This window comes from Myxocyprinus asiaticus, chromosome 48 (assembly GCF_019703515.2).
Source record: "Myxocyprinus asiaticus isolate MX2 ecotype Aquarium Trade chromosome 48, UBuf_Myxa_2, whole genome shotgun sequence".
NCBI classification, from domain to species: domain Eukaryota; kingdom Metazoa; phylum Chordata; class Actinopteri; order Cypriniformes; family Catostomidae; genus Myxocyprinus; species Myxocyprinus asiaticus.
Window position 1 is genome coordinate 20,215,901 of NC_059391.1, and position 22,650 is coordinate 20,238,550.

Consider the following 22,650-nt stretch of genomic DNA (forward strand, 5'->3'; position numbering starts at 1 on the left):
TTAAATGTATTTGGCTAAGGTGTATGTAAACTTCTGACTTCAACTGTAATATATATATATATATATATATATACACACACACACACACACACACACACACACACACACAGAGAGATCTTTATTGTAAAGGGTTTATACAATGTTTTCCATTCTTGTTCAGTGAACCATAAACAATTAATGAACATGCACTTGTGGAATGGTCATTAAGACACTAACAGCTTACAGACGGTAGGCAATTAGGGTCACAGTTATAAAAACTTAGGACACTAAAGAGACCTTTCTACTGACTCTGAAAAACAACAAAAGAAAGATGCCCAGGGTCCCTGCTCATCTGCATGAACGTGCCTTAGGCATGCTGCATGGAGGCATGAGGACTGCAGATGTGGCCAGGGCAATAAATTGCAATGTCCATACTGTGAGACTCCTAAGACAGCACTACAGGGAGACAGGAAGGACAGCTGATCGTCCTCGAAGTGGCAGATGTGTGTAACAACATCTGCACAGGATCGGTACATCTGAATATCACACCTGCGGGACAGGTACAGGATGGCAACAACAACTGCCCGAGTTACACCAGGAACACACAATCCCTCCATCAGTGATCAAACTGTCTGCAATAGGCTGAGAGAGGCTGGACTGAGGGCTTGTAGGCCTGTTATAAGGCAGGTCCTTACCAGACATCACCGGCAACAACGTCACCTATGGGCACAAACCCACCATCACTGGACCAGAGAGGACTGCCAAAAAGTGCTCTTCACTGACGAGTCGCGGATTTGTCTCACCAGGGGTGATGGTCGGACTCGCGTTTATCGTCGAAGGAATGAGCGTTACACTGAGGCCTGTACTGTGGAGCTGAAACATCAGCGGACTGAGCTTGTTGTCATTGCAGGCAATCTCAACTCTGTGTGTTACAGGGAAGACATCCTCCTCCCTCATGTGGTACTCTTCCTGCAGGCTTATCCTGACATGACCCTCCAGCATGACAATGCCACCAGCCATACTACTCGTTCTGTGCATGATTTCCTGCAAGACAGGAATGTCAGTGTTCTCCCATGGCCAGTGAAGAGCCCAGATCTCATTCCCATTGAGCATGTCTGGGACCTGTTGGATCGGAGGGTGAGGGTGAGGGCTAGGGCCATTCCCCCCAGAAATGTCCGGGAACTTGCAAGTGGTGCAGTCCATGAGGATGAGATGCACTGCAGTACTTAATGCAGCTGGTGGCCACATCAGATACTGACTGTTACTTTTGATTTTGACCCCCCCCCTCCTTTTGTTCAGGGACACGTTATTCCATTTCTGTTAGTCACATGTCTGTGAAACTTGTTCAGTTTATGTCTTAGTTGTTGAATACTTATGTTCATACAAATATTTACACATGTTAAGTTTGCTGAAAATAAAAGCAGTTGAAGGTGAGAGGATGTTTCTTTTCTTGCTGAGTTTATATGCTGTGCTTATTTTACCTTTTTAAGGGACTTAAAGGTGCACTCAATAGTAACTTTTGTCTTTGTCATCTTGGACTTACACTGACACCTAGCGGCTTGGATGTCGCATCATTTAAAATCAATAGTTTTCAGTTTCAGATGTCATTGTAGAAATTTAATATTCACAGTCAGCCATGATTACTTTAATCAGTGAGTGAAAGTGTCAAATAACAGAATGGTTTCTGAAATTAAGAGAGTAGTATTCGGCAGGTCATGTGATTCTAACATGGCAGCTCCCATGTGTGGAACCTCTCTCCTGTAGAATAAAACAGCTTTTATAAAGTTACTGACATGACTGGAGTCTTCATTTTAATGTGAGTGGTTATGATTTCCTACATGTATAGCAAAATTACAGTTCATGTCTTTAAAAGTTAAACTTTCTTTTAATGAGGAAAAAAATTGAGTGCACAGAATATTTTGAATATTGCATTACAAATACTTTCATATTGCAAATTGTTCTGTATTCCACTCCACTTGAGAAAAGCAATCCGACTATCCTAACTAAGATGGCAAAAAAAATCTAATTATTTCCAAAGCCTGAATAAGGTATAAATTTACTCCAGAATTTCATGTGTCCAGAAAGTTACTGACCAGTAATGTGTTTACAGAATAAGGTGAACCTGATATTCCTTTGCTGTTATAAAAGCAAACTGGTGCATACTGTCATATGTTTTTAACAGCATAAACACTGCTAGTTGTCAACAAACCTGGTAAAGTGACTCATCTTTGCAGGCACTTTTGTGTGACTTTTTATGGGTTGTTTGTAGTATTGTTCTATCCTTGACATTTATCAGAACAAATGGACAATGTCCCAATGGATGCAAATGTATTTAAAATTAAAGGTTTTATTCAAATCAGAAGAGAAAGGACTGTCCCAGGTCATCATGTGGGTAGACTAAATGGTAGAATGCTGTAAATGTCTTGTGTTTAGCTCACAACAAATGGCCGGCAAACCTTGGATCTCTTTTTAGTTTCTCATCCAGTGCCAGGTACTTCTGTGGTGCCTTCTTGTGGCTACAAAACAAGAGTGACTTTAAGTGCAACAAAGCATATTTAACATACTTAAGCTTGTTCACAAACCAAGCTGTTCAGCAAGGTCCAGTTTTGAGCTAAATGCCATCGGATCAGCTTTAATCAATTGAGGTGATTTTAGATGCATACCGATTGAGTCTCAGTTTGAGAATGTGGATCATGAACATGGTGTCAGAACAGTGTGTGAGATATTCATCCTCTTCCTCATTCATGGTGTGCTGGTTCTTCTGGTACCACAGCTGTTTCTTCTGTAACTCCTTGGTCTCCTAAGAATCATCAAGTTTGAGATCAATTTAACAAGCTACACAAACATGAAAGGCAAAATAATTCAGTGATGCAATCTCGCACACCCAGACTTTTGACTATCGGCATAAAGTCTGATCCACTTTGGAGCTTATTCTAGCCAAGGACCGCCCACTTAGACAGGAAGAGGCCGTCTGACTAACATGTAAAGTGATCAACCACATTTCACTTCATTTTTCCATGCTGTTTGGGGACATATTTATCTAAGATAGACCACCGTGGAAACTCAAATTCATCAAATCAGATTGTTATAGCTGATTTTCAGCTAGCACTTTTTAGTGCCAGTTTTGTGAGCGATATGCATCAGACGATCAGTGAATGGGATTGTGGCAGGTCCGTGGCAGACTACATGATTGCTAAGATGTATTCTTCTATATTTTGTGTACAAATTATGAATACATTTATGCAATATTTGAAGGTCACACCTCAAAGGCACTTAATTGCTCTGGACGCAACTAACATACCTTTTTGAATCTGCTCTGAAGAAGGTTGGCTTTGTTAATGAGATGCTGTTTAAACTCAGCCAGGCAATCTGTTTTCAGCTGCAGTACAGTTTGAAGTGTGAGTGCTTCTTGGTGTCCCAACTGGGCCAGGAAGGGAGCAAATGGCTCAATATCTTTCTCTTTCTGACACTGCTGCTTTTCTTTAGCTATACGCTCCTGAAAGAATAGATCACCCAAAAATTAAAATTATGTCATCACTGACTCCCTCATGTTGTTCTAAACTGAATTACACTTTTCTTCTTCCTTGCAACACATGAGATGTTAGGCTGAATGTTAGCCTCAATCAATATTCAGTTTTATTGTATCAAGTGAAAAAACTGAAATGTAAATACCATCTCTTTTGTATTCTGGTACATGTGAAATTTACCATCTCTTCCATGTGGCGACAGGCCGTCTCATTTCTTGTGGTGTTGTAAATAGAGATCCGGAGCTCGATATTACTCTCCTCATTCACTTGCAGAAAGGATGGACCTAACCTAAAACACAAATATACACGCTAATGCTTCAGGCTTTTTCTGCTGTAATACCTCTTTCTCTGAGTCTTTGTGACACATTCTCCTCCTCTCTCATCAGATCCATAAGCATTTCATACAATTGCAAGGTCTTGGTGGGTTTTGCTGAAGGATCCACCTGCAGGTACAAATGAAACATAACTATTAGCCATAAACATTAAAGGAATATTCCAGGTTTAGAATTAATGTAAGTGCTTTTATAAAATTATAAGCTTCACATTTCTGCTTTTAAACCCTCCAAAAATTGGCCCCCATTCACTTCCATCCTTCGACCTCGATTTATGCTTTTTTTAAAGAAATGGAGGGACGAGTTGAAATTAATTTTTGTGGTAATCATAATCAACATTATGCCACAAATGCTGTCGATTGAGCTTCACTTGTATTGAACCCAGAATATTCCTAAAGACAACAAAACTTTTAACTCATGGCTGCGAACGTTCATGGCTAAGAAATCTTTTATGAAATCCATATGGGAAAAATTAATGGAATAAAATCCTTTGGGAACCAAGGCAGCTGAAAAAGTGGGCGAGGACTGTTGGGCTCTATTACTTTAATGGTGATCATTGGAAACTACCAAACAAATTATTTCTTTGTGACATCAGACCTGAAAGCCGGACACCATCTCTGGAGTAAAAGCTTGTGCTTTTTGCAAGTCTGCTGCTTCTTTGGGTTTGATTAAATTGAGCCAAGCTGGAACTATTCGATCATCCTCCAGATGATAGGTCACCTGTATCCGGCTCTCCGACATCATAAAGATCAGTTCAGCCACATTCTTACTAGTTGGCTTAGAACGAACTCTGTGGAAGTGCTCCATCACCGTCTGTCAGAGAACCAGAGCAAAGTTTCATTGACCTCCTGCTATATGTAAATCAGTTGATTTTGGGATGTTTTGTGTGTGTGTGTGTGTGTGTGTGTGTGCGCGCAAGGCCACTACATGCAGCAAACATAGCTTTAGTATATTGTTGGTTAATGTTAAACCTCAAAGAAAATATTGGGTTCAACTGCTTAAACCTTTTAGTGGGTTTAAGCTTAAAGGTTAAGTCTGTTTGTGGAGTTACCTGTAGAGGCCGTTGTTCAAGAGTCTCACCAGAATGCAACACTTTGAACTTTCTGTAAACAATATTCTGATAAGAGGAAATCTGTCCGATCTTCAAAGGTTTCTGTCATTTCAAAAGGCTTCTTGATTCTTCTGGCTAAACCATCAGTGCGAGTATTATTGTAAAAGTCCATTTGACGCTTGTTTTTGCCCCAGTCTCGGGAACTAAAGTGACGTACCTGTGGTCTAAACGAAGTAAAACTTTCAAAATGCCAGACTTACTTTGAATACTGTACAATTCCATCATGAGCTATGTTTCGGATGCAAATGTTTTAACAAATTTAGAAACCAAAATTAATCCGGGTTCCATACGATTTAAGCTCAATAGACAGCATTTGTGGAATAATGTTGATTACCACAAATATTTGTTTCATCTCATCCCTCCTTTTCTTTAAAAAAAAAAGCAATGAAGAGTCACGTGATGCTATGTGAGGGTTGATTACTTAGAGGCGTGCTCTGCTTAAACTTCGCTACAATTATCCTTTTAAGCAATATTAACCAGTGAGAACTGTAATAGCTTTGTTTGTTAAACTGTGCTGGGAGGGCAGGATGTCGAAAAATTTGAAATCGCCGGCCTGTGGGGACATTAAAAAGCACTTATGTTCTCACATGTCGGTCACCTCGCAGGATCAAGATGGCAGAGGTCCAGTTGATAGTGACAGCGAGCTTCACTAGAATGGATGATGTTGAAAAATGGGCCGAGTTTCTGGAGTCATCTGAAAGAGAGCTAAAGGCTAACCCACCTGCTTCCAAGGCTGATGTGGAACGGATGTGGGAAAAACTAGAGGATATGGAAAATCGGAGTAGGTGTAATGTTTGTTTCGTTGGAATCCCAGAGGAACAGGAAGGTCAAGATATGGTGCAGTTTTTGGAGGGGCTAATTCCGAATTTGATAGACACAGTGGGCCGCCGGCTCGAGATCGTGCACAGAGCTCTCGGTCAGCTTCCCGGGGTGGGTGACAGACCCCGATCTTTCCTGGCAAGATTCTTGCGGTCGACTGACAGAGATTTTGTTCTATGAGCGGCGAGGAATTAAGGCAAGTTGTAGCAAGTTGTGCTGGGAGGACTACAATATCATGGTTTTTCCAGACTTTGCTAGAGCTACTCAAACGAAGTGGGACGGATTCAAAGAGTGTAAAAAATTACTGCACAAACAGAAGGTAAGCTTCGCACTGCTTCATCCTGCTAAGCTGAGAACTGATGCCAAGTAAAAAGGAGAGAGGTCAGGAGCGAGTAGGCAACTGGCTTGAAAACAGTGGGACTGTCGGTGAGAACAGATCCTGTCTAGTCAGGTCAGGTTTCAGAGTATTTATTGTACATCCAAGCATGTATTTATGGTTGTTTGTGTGGTTTCTAAAGGGAAAGACCTTTAGAAGGTTTAATTTCCCAATACTCAATGCCACCTCAGGGAAATAGCATCTGCAAATGTTACATTAAACTAGGAGACTCACAGGCAGTAAATTTATGTAAACTAATCTAAACAGTGCATGAAGCTACTATCTACATGTACCACAATCCCAACAAATGCATATCTGAAACAACTAAAGCACATGCTTAACTAAGCAGGCAATCTAACAATGACAGTGCTGAAGGCCAGCTAGATCTTCAAATATAATTTAAAATGTCTCTAACACAAACATGCATGAAAATGAGAAGCGCATTTAGGCCGAATTCAAATTAATCTTTAAAATACAGAACATAAGGCACTTACATTGTCAATTACGCACACAAAAATACAGGATACAAGGAGTAGAGATCACAGTCCTCTGCATGGTTCAACAAACAAGAAAAAAAAAGGAGAAACTGTGGGTACAGGTGCTGTTAATAAGGCCTGTGAGGGTGTCCTGATTGGCCTGAGATTGAGTGGGTGGAGCTGGGTGCTGCCAGGGAAATGAAGGGACTAAGAGGGGCGTGGCATTTGCTCTGAGGCTGCAGCATAGAAACAAAGTAAAACTTCCAAACAACCACCCCCAAATTTGTATTGCAAATTTGTTAGTATGAGAGATCATGGGGGATCAGGTTGGCCTGGGAGAGGGATAAGGTGAGCAACGGGCCTTGTGTACCTTCTGTCCTTCACTAGGACATCAGCAACCCTACAACGACCAGCCTTGCTGGGATAGAGGGAAATTACTTTACCCACTGGCCACAGGGATCGAGGAAGCTGGGGATCAAGAATTAGAACAACAGTGTTAAGTTGGAGGTTTGGATTGTCAGTGCGCCACTTCTGTCTAGACTAGAGAGGGAAGGTAATTTCTAAGGAAATGGGCCCAAAAGTGGTCAGAGAGAATTTGACTATGACGCCACTGACGGTGACAGTGCAGCTCAGAGTCTGGATAATTTACCAGGGGGAGGGAAGCATCATGCCGCCCCATGAGCAACAGGTTAGGGGCCACAGGGTCAGGGTCGGCAACGTCAGATGAGACATTGAATTTAGGATGCCTTCAATTTCAATCATGACTGTGCGCAGTACCTCACTGACAATTTGAGCACCTAGGGTGGTCTCCAGGGCAATTTTAATGGAGCGTATTTCACGCTCCCAGGTTCCACCAAAGTGGGGTGCGTGTGGAGGATTAAATTTAAAGGAGATCCTCTGCTTGGCCAGAGTTGCCTGAAGGTCAGGAGTCAGGGATTGATATCCGAGGGTGACTGCATGGCAGTTCCAGTGGAGGCCTAGGGTAGACTCCAAGGGATCAAGGGAAGGATGGTGTGACAGCCGGAGTTCCATTTGATTTGACCTGGCTTCTGGAGGTAGGTCACAGATGACCCTAGGGTCATTGCTGGCCCATTGTCTGATTTCAAAGCCACCAGAAGAGAGGGTAGTGCGCAGGCTGTGAAGAAGGTCTCTGGCTTCCTCTGGTGTGGGTAGACTTTGCAGGCAGTTATCCATTTAGAAGCAATTGTGTATGGAATGGGTTATGCGTTCATCTGCTTGTGCATCTTTGATGATCCTCTGGAGGGTGGAGAACACAGTTGGAGGAGATCTGCAGTCCAGATCATGCCAGAGGAAGTGCAGGAGAGGTCTATCCCGGGGTAATAGGCAACATTGGTGGAACATTGATTTAATGTCTCCACTGATTGCAATCTTGTGTTGCCTAAAATGGAGCAGAACTCCAAGGAGGGAAGGCCCAAGGGTTGGTCCAAGAAGCAACTGTGAGTTCAGACATTGATTTTGGTAGGAGAAGGAACAATAAAATACAATGGGGTCTTTACCATTATGATGCACAATATGGTGAGGTATGTACCAGGACTCAGGGGCATCTTCTATTTCAGACTTCTTGACATACCCAGCATTAACTAATTTCTGGATCTCTCTGGTATAGGTCTCGGCCTGTTGTGGGTTTTGAAGGAGTCACTTCTCACAGCTGCAAAGACGGGACATAACTGCCTCTTTAGGGGCCTTCAGGAGGGGCCAGGAGTCTGTACGGAGAAGAGGTGTGGCATACCATAGGACGCCATCAAAAAGTGTTCTGATGGTTTGGGTTTCAAGCTGGTGCATTGCCTCTTGATCCTGTTTTGAACGAACCACAGCTTTCATGCTTCTCTGAGGTAGTGCATCCAGCTGCCACAGTTTCTGTAAATTATGGTGGATGTCATCAGGTGGGCATTTAAAGGAGATGTAGTGAAAATGAGCGGAGGGAGAGCTAGCGAGATCTCTTGCAGGGCCCTGCAGTGTCCAGCCAAGTTGGGTCTTGATTGCCACAGGGGCTCCAGGAGGGCCTAATTTCACAGGTTGTGTTGGGGTAATAAGGTGTGTATGATCAGCCCCTAGAAGGAGCAGGGGTCTTACTTTATTAAGTTGTTTGAGAGGAAGCTGACGGAGGTGAGAGTAGCGCTGCTGGAGGGATTTCACAGGGTGAGAATGTTCGGACAATGATAGCTGGTCAGCAGTGAAGGCTTGACTAATAACATAGGACTTTTTTGGATGGACCTTAGGAATGAGGGTGAAGGACATAGTGGCTCCGTTAAGAGTCTGAACATCTTGTCTCACAGTTCTCAGCTTTAGGCTCTCAGGTTTTCCTACCAACTGGAGTGTCTGGGCAGCAGGAGGATTGTTCTTTCAGACCCATCATCCAGTATGGCATAAGTGTCTAAGGATCTGTTTCCATTATGCAGGGTCACTTCAACTACCTTCAGCAGCACTTTATTGCAGTCACTAGGGTGGTCAAGATAAAGGTTCTGCACTTGCCTCTGGTTGATGTTGCATAGAACCTGTAGATGTTTCCCAATGCACTGGCTGCAGCATCCCTTCAGGTCACACTGGGTTGCAAAGTGGTCTCGTGCACATCGCCAACGTCTCTGTTCCTTAATCCAAATAGTTCTCTGGTCTTTTGTGAGCTGGAGGAAGCCATTACATTTACTAACATGGTGTTCGGTAGAGTTACAATAGGCGCACACTGGACAGCATTCAGATGAGGTGTTGGGGAGAGGCTGATTAACTTTATGTGGGGCAACTTGGGCTTTAGGAGAGGTCACATGAGAGGAGGTTTTAGCACCATGGAGTATGACTGTACCTCTTAATGGGTGAGGGAGTGATGGCCTCTGTCGGATAGGCTGAGGTATTCTTTGCCTTCTGGGCTGGCAGCGGATTCTTGTTGTAGCCAGTTGGAAAAATCTAGGAGATTATAGGAAAGGGAGACCTGGTCTACTCAAACTCTTATTCCTCTTAAACTGGCAGAACTGCTCATGGGGAAGCTTCTCTAAAAGCCGCTCAACATGTGAACCACAAGTAAGCTCAGAGAGACCCTCAGGGCCCATGGATTGAAGGAGGCCCACTAATGCCTGAACTCTGAGGGCAAATTGGACTAAACCTCTACCATCACCTATGCGGATAGCAGGCATCTCCATTATAGCTTGGAGCTCCTTCAAAGCAAGCTATCTATGTTGACCATAACGCTCATCTAGAGCCCGTATAGATTGAGTATAAGAATCTGGGGCATGAACATAAGCCAATGCAAGTCTCCTCACCTGGTCTACCTTTAGATGATCCAATAAGATGTGGTATTTATACTGCTCTGACTCTCCTGGATCTAACAAGTTGGATAGGGCCATCTTTAACATCATGTACTGGCTTTCATCCTCCCTAGTGAGATCAGGGTACGAGGGTCCTTCTATCCTCCTATAGTTTGATTGCAGGGGGAGCTAGCTGACTTAGAGGGCAGCAGATGTCGGGTGGTGGGGCTGCACATTGAAAGACTGGTATGCCGGCTGGGCAGAATAGGACATAACACCAGGCAAAGGTTGATTTGGCAGTGTATAGGCTGGGAGCATGGGGTTATACGAGGCTGGTACTTGAGATGTGGCATATGTTGGGTAAGAGGAGCACGGCTTATGGGAGGAGGAGAAGGAAGCTGCTGCTGAGGTGAAAGAGGAGCGCTTTAATACATTTCTTCTACAGAACCCAGCATTTCAACAAATGGTAAAGAAAGAAGTCAGTATTTATGTAGAAACCAACTGGTCCTCAGTGTCCTCCATTGGGTGTGGCATGCGAGGTGCTTATGGCAAATCGTTTTTTTTTTTTTTTAATTAACAATTTTTATTTATTCCTTCACAAAATAAATAAACATAACAGAAAATGCGACACAAACACGCACTCCAGTGGTCATAATTAGAATTAGAACATAAAAAAAACATTTAAAAAATATACTTTCAAAAAACAATAAGATTGCACATACACATTTAAAACTACAAATCCCTCTCCACTGCCCCTCCCCGAGAACCCTCCAAAAAGGCTAAATATCTACCCCACTTCCTGTTAAACAAATCCCATTTTCCCAGCATTCTATATATCACCTCCTCGAATGCCGCCACCCCGCTGATATCTTTGCACCACTCCTGAAATGAGGGTGCTCCAGCCGACTTCCATCCCTTAAGAATGCCAATCATAACTCCGGCTAGGACCCAACTTTTTATATGTCTATCCCCTATATTAATGACCGCCCCATCGCCTAAGATAAAGAGTCTGGGGCAAAATGGAAATTGAGTGTCCAATACGTTACACATAAAGCTCTGAACCCTCAACCAAAATTCTTGGATCTTAACACACCACCAAAAAACATGGCTTGTGTCCCCATCTTCTGATTGGCATCGCCAGCGGGTGGGTGTGTCTTTAAGACCAAGCCTATACAATCTAGAGTGGGTCCAATAGAATCAATGTGAAATCTTAATTTGCATAAGGTGCACCCTTGCATCTCTAGATGTAGACTTGATGTTTTTTAGAATCCTAGCCCACACTCCCTCCTCCAATACCAAGTTTAAATCTTTCTCACATAATCTCTTGAGAGAAGTTGAAGCTCCATCCCCAGACTCTGAATTAGCAGGGAGTAATACACTAATGCCTCATGACCTTTTCCAAAAGCAGTAATCACCACTCCCAGAGTATCTGCTGCGTTAGGGGGGTGTATGCTACTCCCAAAAATAGTACAGAGCAGGTGGCACAGCTGTAAATACCTAAAGAACTGAGATCTGGGAATCCTAAAATGTTGAACCATATTTTCAAAGGATCTCAACACTCAACTCTCGTATAGGTCACCGAGCATATTAACCTCCCTCACAATCCACTCTGACCAGCAGAAAGGGGACTTATTAATACATAATTTTGGGTTCAGCCATATGCTCAAAGCAACATTTAAATAAATGTCCGAATTAAACACTCTGGACACTTTTGTCCATTCAGAGTGCAAATGCGAGATAACGGGGTGTAACTTAACTTCTCCGGTTAGTTTATTAGAAAGGCTTTGCAATGGCAAAATGGGGCAAGAACTTCCTGTTCATGTAAAAAGGCACACACCTATCTGTTTGGAGTGGATCTTCAATAAATTGCCCTTTGAAGGTCTCTGCGTTGTTCTGTCTTTCTGAGCGCTGAAGTAAAACAATTATTGTTAATTTACACTTTACAAATTGACTCCGTTATTAATTTTATCTGACTCTAATTTTATATAATAATCTGACTCCAATTTAAATTGACCTCTAATTTAGATTACAGCTCTAATTAATTTCTGATCATTCTTTTAATTTGGTCTTTTTAAGTTATTGATTACTCTGAATCATCTTAATTTTCATTTGTCCTTTCGATCAATACTTGAATGTTGCTTAGAGTCTCACGCCAGCCATTATTTCAATTATGAGGATCTCACGTCACAAGCGAGCCAGTTCAGTTCATAGTCAGAGGTTGTAGGGTAATCTAAATATCATCTGATTTGGCTTCTCTCATAATCAGATGATACCATCACTTAGACATGTACACACAGCTTGCTATGACGGACGATATGCAGTGACTGAAGTCTTACATGGATTCTCCTATCATTAAGCTTCAGTAATGGTCTTATCCTGGTCTCATACTTGTGGTAACAAACAGTATCTTAACACAATCTGCCAGTCACAAATGATTTCGGAAGAATTCAGAATAAATCAAATAATAACAATTTATTTGCCAGGTAGGATATAAAATGTTGTTACAAGAATTCAATCAAACCCAATTTCACATATGATCAGAATAAACAAACATTCCTAAAAATAAGATATAAGTCAGAGAAACATACTTGGCAAATAGAAACTACATACAGCGACAGTATGGGAGATCTGAATACAGACTCGCCAAGCTTCTTGCCAACTTTCCATAAATACCCAGAATAAACATTGTATACCAAATGGTATTATCCTTTGAACAATGAGAATTTGGGGGTGAATGGGTTCTTGACTTCCTGGGATTTAACCTTATTAACATACAGGAGATCATTTAAATTGTAGGTCAAGGAGGGGGATAAACCTCCAGAACAAGACTTTATAACTTTGTCACCTTTAATTTTACCAACATGGGAAAGAGACCAATATACCAGTCGCACAGAGACCTCTTAAATGATATCAGTTGCATTCTTTGTTTTCATAGTTTTCTTTGTTACATTTTCACATATACATCTTGTGTGTGTGTCTGTGTGTGGACCTTGTGGGGGAGACAAGGGGGAGAGAGAACAGCTGGAGTTTGTGGGGGTAAGCTGGGTTTTTCACACAGTGATGTTTTTGTTTTCTCAGGTGCAGATCCTACTTGTGAGAGAGTTTGAGCGTTGTTTTACCCGGAAGTTTTCATTGATCCATGTGGGCGTGTGCTGGGTTACAGTTCTCTTGGCACCTAGCCTTACATTCAATACAAAACCATGGAGGGGCTCTCTCAGGTGGAAGCGACCAATGAGCCAAATGTCTGAGATCGAATGCATAATAATAAAACAAAATCTTGGGTAGGCCTAGCCCACCTTTTTCAATCGGCCTATGTAATTTATTGAAATGTAATCTGGGATGTTTACCATTCCAAATGAAAGACTTCGCTATGCTATCAAATTGCTTGAAATAAGAGAGGGGGACATCTACAGGGAGAGATTGTAGCAGGTAGATTTTTATTATATTTATTATTTTTATCCCCTTTTCTACCAATTTGGAATGCCAAATTCCCACTACTTAGTAGGTCCTTGTGGTGGAGCGGTTACTCACCTCAATCCGGGTGGCAGAGGACAAGTCTCAGTTGCCTCCGCTTCTTATCACATGGCTCGTTGTGCATGATACCACGGAGACTCCGCATGTGGAGGCTCATGATACTCTCTGCAATCCACGCACAATTTACCACATGCCCCACTGAGAGCGAGAACCACTAATCGCGACCACGAGGAGGATACACCATGTGACTCTACTTTCCCTAGCAAGCAGGCCAATTTGGTTGCTTAGGAGATCTGGCTGGAGTCACTCAGCACGCCCTGGATTCAAACTCGTGACTCCAGGGGTGATAGTCAGTATCAATACTCGCTGAGCTACCCAGGCCCCCGATTGTAGCAGGTAGTTGAATTTTGGAAGACAATTAATTTTAATAACATTAACCTTCCCAATCATAGATAAATGTAATGAAGCCCACCTGCCCACATCGCTCGAAAACCTTTTTATTAAGGGGTCAAAATTAACTCTAACTAAATCACACAAATTTGCTGGAAATAAAATGCCCAAATACTTAATGCCGTGTTTGAGCCACTGGAAGGCTCCCGGCTGAAAAGCCGTTACAGGGCAGTACGCTGTCTGAGCCAAAGCTTCGGCTTTAGACCAATTGACTCTGTATCCTGAGAATTTAGAAAAGGAATTAATAATCCTGTGGAGGCAAGGCATAGATCTAGTGGGGTTAGAGATGAATAATAAAATATTATCTGCGTAAAGTAAAAGCTTATGCGCCATACCTCCGCCACCATCCCTGGAAAATCATCCTCCTTTCTTATCGTGGCTGCTAATAGTTCCAGGGCAAGACAGAACAATAATTCAGAGTAAAATAATCTGAAATTAATCCATTTGTTTGTACCGCCGCTACCGGGTGTCTATGAAGTAACTTAATCCATCCAATGAAAGTATTCCTGAACCCATATATTTCCAAAATGTTAAAAAGATAATCCCATTTTACCATATCAAACACCTTTTCAGCATCAGGTGAGATGGCAGCGACCAGAGTCTGATCATTCGCCACTGACCACATGATATTGATGAAACACCTAAGAATCAGACTGATCCGGGCTTGTGTAATGATTGGCGGAAGCTTTCCATTCTTTAATGATTCCATATAAACTTCTAACAAAAGTGGAGCCAGTTCTGTAGCAAAAGATCTAAAACATTCAGTGGCAAAGCCGTCTGACCCCGGAGACTTGCCTGTAGGCAAGGCCTTAATTACCTCGCCAAACTCCTCCAAGGTTATCTCAGAATCAAGAGAATGTTTTTGCTCAGTCGTCAGTTTAGGGAGTTCTAATGGTTCCACAAAGTTTCTAATATCTTCATCAGTAGACGAAGATGTGGAACTATAGAGATCAAGATATAATTCTTTAAAAGCATTATTAATATCAATGGGCGAGGTAAATATTTCACCAGCAGCAGATTTCACTGAGGGAATGGTAGAAAAAGACTCTCTCTGCTTTATATATCTATCCAAAATCTTCCCTGCTTTGTCCCCCGACTCAAAATATGACTGTCTTGCCCTTAATAGCCAAAACACCACCTTCCGTGATAAAATAGTATTATATCTGTATTTCAATTGGGTCAATTCTCTGAGGCCATCAGACGACATTCGGCACTTCAGCTTTGCCTCGGCACTTTTAATATTCCCTTCCAACTCCACGAGTTCTAGTGCTTTGGAGTTTTTGGTGAACGAGGCATAAATTGTGTATTAACAAATCTCCATTTTGCTGGAAAGAATGGATGGAGAGGGGTGTTGCTACACTTGGTGACCTTTATGAAAATGGAGCTTAGAGATCATTTGAAAATATAACACAGCAATTTGGGATTTCTAGGTCTCAGTTTTTCTATTTGTCTAATGCTGAGTTCACTTTCAGAAAACTAGCTTTTGAACATTTTAAATATTTTCAATCTAACCCTCTTTACCTCGGATCGCATTTGCTGAGCTTCTTCAGAAAATGTCAATTGCATTATGACGCTAAAATTGATTTTAGATGACAATCAAGTAAAGTTGGTTGTTAAAAGTTGCTGGACAAATATGCGGGACATAATGCAGTTGTGATGGCAATGCTTTAGATGATTGTTCAAAATAGCCTATTGAATATCAGGAATGTATCATATATGTAAACCCTGATATTACATGCATCAATTTTTCTTTAATAGCTGTGCACACAGCATATACACATCGATGGATGATCCTTATACTACGACTGAAAGTTTCCCCCACTACTTGGTGCAGGTTGCCAGTTTGAACAGGGCCATGACAATTCGCTTTCGGGTTAGAACCGATGGCAAGCTGCGATAGGCGCAACATCAGGACCAATATTACAGTCCTATCAGAAGGGCAACTGTTCACTTTTGATTGCAATTCCTCCTCTTCTGATTGCATTTATTTGTGAAATTAAAATGACAGTAAGCTGGCTAATTTCAATGAATTGTCTCAATACTCTCCTCATTTTACAAAGACTTTGGGGGGGCATTTGGGAGGCGAAAGGTACACAATTAGCCAAATACACACAACAAAGTGTTTTTTTAAGCATGACGTCATCACGCACACCATTTTTACTGATAAAAGGCCATTTGAATGGAAACAAGCAGAAGATGTCAAATTTCACTTTGTTTTTTTTTTGTTTTTTTTTAACACATTTTCACTTTGTCGATAACAAAACAGCGTGAAAAGTAGATGGAAACTAGGTTAGTGTAAGCACACATAGATGTAATTGATTAAAAGCTCATTTTAGATCTAAACTGATGCCCCAACAAGTCAATGTACACTTCTGACTGAAAACAAAACCAAAACAATATGAAAGCTATTGAGTAATGTTCTTACACTCAAGGTCATTGTAAGTAGTGAGTTTGATCACCAGACCATCTTTCAGTAGGTAAGGGGCCAAATTTTCCAGCTTGGCTTTCCTGTACTGGATAACCTTTGTACCCCCTGGATAACGCCTTTCCATATCTGTAAAGTTATGTAAACATACAGAGCTCTTTACCTAACAATTCAATAAGAGTTCACTTTGGTTTAATGGATAAAAGAGCATGTTTGAAAATGAGGACTTCACCTTGAGGTAAAATGTCTATTTTTCCTTGAAAGGGAGAAACAGTCAGTGGTTATATATCATAAATATGGATTTGATATATCAGAATTTTGCTAAGGTTGAGGGTTGAATTGGCCAACACTGAGAAGAGTCCACCCAAAATCAATAATAAGTCTATAATCCAAAACATTGGGGGGATTGATTTGTAAATAAATGGCTGGATACTCGTTTTTCTTTTCTTTTCAAGTTCAAATTCTTTTAATCTTCGTCATCTAAAAACGTGGCACTCCTGTGCAAGACTGAAAAAAACCCCAGCAAGATGCGGCGCAGCAGTCTAAAACGTCCATCTAGCACATGTTTACGTAGAAAAACTATTGAAAAACAGTGCAGAAGGATGCAAAAATACATTTTGTGTCAGTTCAATAAGAAAGAAATTGTATTGCTGTACTTCTTCCTTGTTTTCCGGCTCTTGGAGTGTCTTCTGGTCAGGAATGATTGAAAGGGATTGGCTAGTAGGTCCACATAACATATACTCCCACTTCGACAGATCACTCATGTAAAAGGTCATCTCCTAAAGACACAAACATACACAGTGAACTTTCCAGTGCTCGTCATCTTTATTAACAATATTAATATCACAAAATCTAACTTTCACATCCATGAGATACTGATCGCACAACTGAAACGGCAATCTTGCATGTTGACCCAGTAGTTTTGGTGGTTGCAGATGCTCTTAATGCCCAGGAAGTTCTCACTGGTGGTGGAGTAGCTCTTGCCAGTCAGAGGGTCAATGAAGAAGTTCTCAGGTACCTCCCGGTTCCCTGAGAGCACCAGAACCCAACTGTGAACCCTCAGGCCCAAAAGAGGGTCTGGTGGTGGACGTTCTTGCTCCTGTTCAAGAGAAAACAATGAAAAGGCATGCATTCACATTTGGTTCTGAATCAGAACGTGGCTAGCAAAGTTAAAGGAAGCATGTGAACCATTGTAGCACAGAGTGGCCCAAAAACCTTCAACCTGATTGAGATGCAGACATCCCAAGATTGTTGCTGAACTGAAATTGTTTTATAAAAAGGAATTGTGCAAAATTCTCTTGACTAGTTCAAGGCTGATCTGCAATTACGGGGAACATTTGATGGACTGAGACATCCTAGTTTAGTGTCTCTCCCTACCTGCTGAAGTCTCTCTACCTCCTCTTGTTTCTTCAGTGCGGCTGTTTTAGCATCTTCTTGGCGTCTCTCCTCTTGATGCTTATCTAAGGTACTCAGCAGGTCATGTGGGGATTTTACAGAGTATTTCTTTACTTCCTGCTTCTGTTTCTCTTTATTAACCTGAGCAGATCATACAAAAAACTTAACAACAATCTCCCCTGCTGAAAAGGCCTACATGAATGTCCATGCTGGTTTAGTGCATTAGTTGTACTGGTCTTATCAACAGGTTAATCTTACAGGAAAAGTAAACCGAACATAAATAGTGCATTCAGTCTTGGAATTTCAAAGGGACTCATTTTAATAAAACCACTCAAGAAAATTTCTATTGAAGTGATTGCAAATGAAAGGCCTAGGAAACTGACAAGTGGAAGACATTGAGGGAACTTTCTTGAACATACACGTCATAAAAGAATATGTATTTTACTAGCAAAGTATGGGACTTAAGAGTTTTACCCTATTCTTCTAGTGTGATAGTCTTTGCACTTACTTGGTTTTAAGGCTGCAGTAAGGGACAGTCTTGCTGCGACTGATCAAGGCAGATTTCTTTTGTAGCGTACCCACGTAATAAACATTGTATCCTGCACCCAACAACAGGCAACACAGCAAGCAGGAGAAATCAAAACATGTGCCTCTCTGAGTCTTCAGAACCCAGGTGGGCGATGACAGCTGCTTGGGCTAGATGTACTGACAGAAATGAAATATAAACATGTTTTCAAGCCAAGACAGAACACACAACCTCAAAAGTCAAGTTAGATCAAGTTAAATGCAATTTATTAATAAAGGGCATAAAGTGGGATAATAACGGCATCACTTATTAGAAATAGGGAAATTGATTCCTCACTATTTCGAATGGAGGGTCCAGAGGCTCCAAGGACAGGTAATCAGACACAAAACTGGCACATCCCTCCAAGCTGTACAGCTTAGGATAGGGCAACAAGGTGCACCGTAGGGTGGTGCTTGCAAATTTCTGTAGACATAATGGAAAAACAAGAGGCAATGGTGGGAATTAAACTGTAGGAATGTGCCAGCAAATGAAATTGAATTTTCAAGACATTTGTTGTAATGTTGCCATGTTTGGGAGAGGTATTTGCTGTCTATGTACCTGAACACAATACTCATTGATGGAGGACAGCAGAAGTGGTTTGCGGTCAGGGTACAGAAGGGTATACTGTTGGTGGAAGTTTTCAGTTATTTCAAGCATAAGTTTATCCTGTGGTGACATTTGGAAAGGTCCACTTGTGGTCTTGGCTTTGCTCTGAAGCAATAAAGAATAGAGACCAATGAGTAGAAAGACAAGGATGTTTCATCATTAAGATTGTATATGTCCAAATATATGCAAATACTGTGTTTAATGCATTTAGGACACTAAAGTTTTTTGTGACATTTAAGAATTGATTTAATACAAAACTCATTACTTTACTCATTCATTTAATAAATTTTTTTTTAAAAGTTGGAGGCGTTTAACCTTGATCTACTACCCCACAAGGCACAAGATGCATGACCTGATATAACACCATGTTTCTAGCTAATGATTCTAGTCATTGTAAACATCATGTGTTCATGAGAGTGGAACCACAGAGAAATGCTGATAATCGCTTTAACATGAGGGCTCATGTACACATGTTTACCACATGTTGATCTATAGTAACCTCACATGTGTGTAGCTGTGGGGGTTATTTTTATGTTGGACAGGCAGCTCTCCAATGCCCGAAGCCCCTGCAGATCTTTGTCCTGAACTCTGTCCTCCTCATCATCACCTTCACCTTCTGTCACAACACTTCCCCCCTCACACTCGACCTCTGGTAACACCTCCATCTAAACAGTAAGTCATGCAAAGAAGTTACAAGAGATCTTCAATATGAAAATTGTTCTGTAAATGAGCTCAACAAAACAGGGTATGGATTTCATCTGGAAATTGCTTTACCATGCTCAACGTGTATTTTAATAACCAAAATACAGAGGTTTTTTTGCTTACGTGACTCTCAATACAGAGTAATTTTATGACCATTAGTTCAATGGGAACTGCTAAAGAAAACAACTACACAGCTAGCTGACTGAATCATTTAAACCAACACGTATTTTTATTTCTATTTAGTTTTTATTTAATAATCAATGAGGCAATCTATTTTGTTAGAAGCGTTGACTTACAGTTTAATAAAGTGAATCTCTTCGCAGTTTTATCTCACAGTAAGCCTGGGTTTCCCCAAGGTTATTGGAGTTATTTGGAGTTTTGTGTTCCCTGCAACAGTCGCCTTCAGCTTGCTCACAGGGGTTCTAAATACAATTATTATTTAATTATTTAATTTCTATACACATTTTACAATAATATTTAATCAAACTTCACAATGATCACTGTAAGACATTATAGATATTACAGTTAATTTTTTTTTTTTTTTTTGTATAATTTCCTTTAAAGCTGCTTTGAAACGTGTGTTGTGAAAAGCGCTATACAAATAAAAATGACTTGACTCTAGATTACTTTTCTAAAGCGGTTTAGTTCTATTAACAGCAGTGTGAAACTTGTTTACGTCGGGCAAATCGGTTTCCATAGCGAGACGTGACGCTGACGTCACAACGTGGAGGGCGGGGTGGCCAGATGTTTTTAAAATTGACTTTGAATTATGTATTTTTCCATGCTGTTAAACATGTCGTGTTTGTTTGTTTGTTTGTTTGTTTATTTGTTTGTTTTCATTGAAAATGCTTAATAAACACAAGTGTCTTGATTATTTACCAAGATTCAAGTTTTTTTTTTTTTTTTTTTAGAATGTAATAGCCTACTACTTTGTACATTCTCTTATACTCATACATAATTTTTTTCTCCTTTAACATCAATCTACCCAGGGACGGCAGATGACAATTAGCCATCTTGGCTAAATCTGGCACATTTACATATATATACTGTATATATCTCATACTACAATCTCTTAAACTCATAAATAATGCAAGAACAATACATTTCTGAGGTATTATGACCTTGTTTTTCTTTCTGACTTATTATTTTTTAAGTTTTAAGTTGAGATTTAAACTCCAAGATAGAAGAGATGCTGTGAAGTGTCAGGGGTTGTGAATTCCATATATTGGGTGCTATTACGCTGAATGACCTGCCACCCATAGTAGAGAGGTGAGATCTAGGGACAGAAAAGAGTCCAGACCCAGAAGACCTAAGCGAGCGGATCGGGTTGTAGGGGAGAAGGAATTCACTAAGATAGTGAGGTGCCAGACCATGAAGTGATTTAAATGTAAGCAGGATTAGTTTATACTTGATGCGAAACAAAACTGGTAACCAGTGAAGTTCAAACAGGAATGGAGTAATATGAGCTGAGCGCTTGGTATATTTAAGAATTCTAGCAGCAGAATTTTGAATATATTGCAACCTAGCAATAGAGTTAGCAGGTAAACCAAAGAAGAGGGCATTGCAATAGTCAAGACGTGAGGATATAAATGCATGAACCAGTGTTTTGGCGTCTTTGAGACTGATAAAGGGACGAAGGCGAGCAATGAGGCAAAGGTGAAAGAAGGCAATTTTAGATACAGATTTAATATGAGCTTCAAAAGTGAGGGAGGGATCAAAGATGATACCTACATTTTTTACAATATTGGATGGTTTAATGAAAGTGCCATCATTATCACAACCAAAGTCAAAAGGAATTTTTTTTGTAAGTGTTGGTGTTCCAATAATAATGATCTCAGTTTTATCCATGTTCAATTTTAGGAAGTTGGAGTTGAGCCATTTTTTTATTTTTTTATTTCATTAACACATGTTGATAGCGGACCGGTCTGGAGAGTGGGAGCAGATCTACAAGCTATACATATTTGAATGTCATCAACATAACAGTGGTAACTGAAACTGTGGCGGCGAATGAGTTGGCCCAAAGGCAATATATATATATATATATATATATATATATATATATATATATATATGAATAGTAGAGATCCAAGAACCGATCCCTTAGGGACACCTAATTTCAGGGAAACAGTAGGTGACTGATAATTTTGGATTGAAATGTAAAACTGTCTATCCGTGAGGTATACAGAAAGCCAGGAGAGAGCAGCACCAGTGACACCAACATCCGAGAGGCGGGAGAGAAGTAATTCATGGCAAACAGTATCAAAAGCAGAACTAAGATCAAGTAATAGAAGAATGGAGAGAGAACCATAGTCACCAGTGAGTAGTAGGTCACTGACAACCCTTACAACTCTTTCCAGTATTTTTGAAATGAATGGTAAGTTAGAGATAGGGCGAAATTTAGAAAGAACAGTAGGGTCCAAGTTAGGTTTTTTAAGTACTGGAGTTACTGCCGCTCATATGACCATGAGTATGAGTAGAAAAAGACACCTGTTGAGTCAAAAACAGACAACAGTTGAGATTAATTAGAGCAAACTGTATCCACATGAATATTAAAGTCACCAAGCAGGAGGACACAAGATGACGAAGCACAGGCAAGAGTCAACAGTTCACAGAGTTTGAAGAAAAAGTCAGATTGAGCCTTAGGAGGACGATATAGTAGAATAATTGTGAGAGGACAGTGAGAATCAGCCTTCAATACCATATATTCAAATATATTTGTGTTGTGGAAATCAAGTTGGGTGAGATGCAAATCATTTCGACAGATGACAGCAAGGCCACCCCCCTTGCCATGTAGCCGCGGTCTGGACAGGTGTTTATATCCATCTGGTGTAAGAAGGTTCAGTTGCGAATAATCATTGGGTACTTGCCAGGTTTCAACCAGTAGTTATCAAGGTTATTGTCAGTGATTATTTCATTGAGTTAAGAGACACTCATTTGTCACCACCTTCTGGCATCACCAGAAATGATCACTGAATCATTAAATGTATCTGAACTAATTTTGGTGAACGTAGTCAAAACACTTGAGCCACTTGGATACATTTAAATCCCACAATGCACAAGCACAGAGTACAAAATAAAATTGTGCACATGTACAATTGTCATAATAATTTATTCAGGACCAGCTTATGCTCAGTCTTTTATTGTCATGTGTGAAAC

The 22,650-nt window shown here is 40.8% G+C and overlaps 1 pseudogene; it reads right to left on the reverse strand.

The window, feature by feature from the left end:
* Positions 1-2,347: 2,347 nt before the first annotated feature.
* LOC127437360 (dynein regulatory complex subunit 7-like) lies at positions 2,348-19,457 on the reverse strand (annotated as a pseudogene).
* Positions 19,458-22,650: the final 3,193 nt, after the last annotated feature.